The sequence below is a fragment of the Hyaena hyaena genome, unplaced genomic scaffold, assembly GCF_003009895.1.
Source record: "Hyaena hyaena isolate Hyena2069 unplaced genomic scaffold, ASM300989v1 scaffold_655, whole genome shotgun sequence".
Lineage (NCBI taxonomy): Eukaryota > Metazoa > Chordata > Mammalia > Carnivora > Hyaenidae > Hyaena > Hyaena hyaena.
The window spans coordinates 1,109,439-1,111,174 of record NW_024081289.1 but is presented as its reverse complement, the minus strand read 5'-3'; positions in this window follow the sequence as shown (position 1 = coordinate 1,111,174).

Sequence of the window (1,736 nt, the reverse complement as noted above, 5' to 3'; positions counted from 1 at the left end):
TTGGGTTTTCCATGAAATTCATGAATTTCATGGAATTCAGCAAAATCACAGAATACAATATCAATGTACAGAAATTGATTGCATTTTTATACACAAATAATGAAGCAACAGAAATAGAAAGCAGGAAACTGATCCCATTCACAATTACACCAAAACCCATAAAATACCTAGTAATAAATCTAACCAAAGATGTAAAAGATCTGTATGCTGAAAACTATAGAAAACTTATAAAGGAAATTGACGAAGACCCAAAGAAATGGAAAAATATTTCATGCTCAAGGATTGGAAGATTAATATTGTTAAAATGTCAATACCACCCAAAGCAATCTACACATTCAATGCAATCCCAATCAATATTGCACCAGCATTCTTCTCAAAACTAGAACAAATTATCTTAAAATTTGTATGGAACCAGAAAAGACTCTGAATAGACAAAAGTAATATTGAAGAAGAAAACCAAAATGAGAGGCATTCCAATCCCAGACATTGGCTTTTACTACAAAGCTGTAATCATCAAGACAGTATGGTACTAGACAAAAAAAGACACATAGACCAATGGAATAGTATAGAAAACCAAGAATTGGACCCACTAATTTAGTTGCATGTCCAACTAATCTTTGACAAAGCAGGAAAGAATATCCAATGGAAAAAAGACAATCTCTTTAATAGATGGTGCTGGGAGAACTGGAGAAGAATGAACATGCAGAAGAATGAGACTAGGTCACTTTCTTACACCATACACAAAAATAAACTCAAAATGGATAAAGGACCTGAATGTGAGGCATGAAACCATCAAAACCCAAGAGGAGAAAGCAGGAAACAACCTCCTTGACCTCATCCACAGTAATTTCTTGCCCACCACAACTCTAAAGGCAAGGGAATCAAGAGGAAAAATGAACTACTGGGACCTCATCAAGATTAAAAACGTCCTCACTGGAAAGGAAATAATCAACAAAACTAAATGGCAACTGATGGAATGGAAAAAGATATTTGCAAATGACATATCAGATAAAGTGCTAGTATCCAAAATCTATAAGGAACTCCCCAAACTCTACACCTGAAAAACAAATAATCCAGTGAAGAAATGGGCAGAAGTGAAGACGTGGTCCAAGTGAAGACATGAACAGACACTTCTCCAAAGAGGACATCCACATGGCCAACAGACACATGAAATGATGCTTAGCGTCACTCCTCATCAGGGAAATACAAGTCAAAACCACACTGAGATACCACCTCATGCCAGTCAGAGTGGCTAAAATGAACAAATCAGGAGACTATAGATGCTGGCGAGGATGTGGAGAAATGGGCACCCTCCTATACTCTTGGTGGGACTGTAAACTTGTGCAGACCCTCTGGAAAACAGTGTGGAGGCTCCTCAAAAAATTAACAATAGAACTCCACTATGACCAAGCAATAGCACTGCTAGGAATTTACCCAAAGGATACAGGAGTGCTGATGCATAGGGGCACATGTACCCCAATGTTCATAGTAGCACTACAACAATAGCCAAATTATGGAAAGAGCCTAAATGTCCATCAAGTGATGAATGGATCAAGACGATGTGGTTTACGTATATAATGGAATACTACCTGGCAATGAGAAAGAATGAAATCTGGCCATTTGTAGCAACGTGGATGAAACTCAAGGGTATTAGGGTAAGTGAAATAAGTCAGGCAGAGAAGGAAAGATGCCATATGTTTTCACTCATATGTGTATCAGGACAAAGTTAACATAGG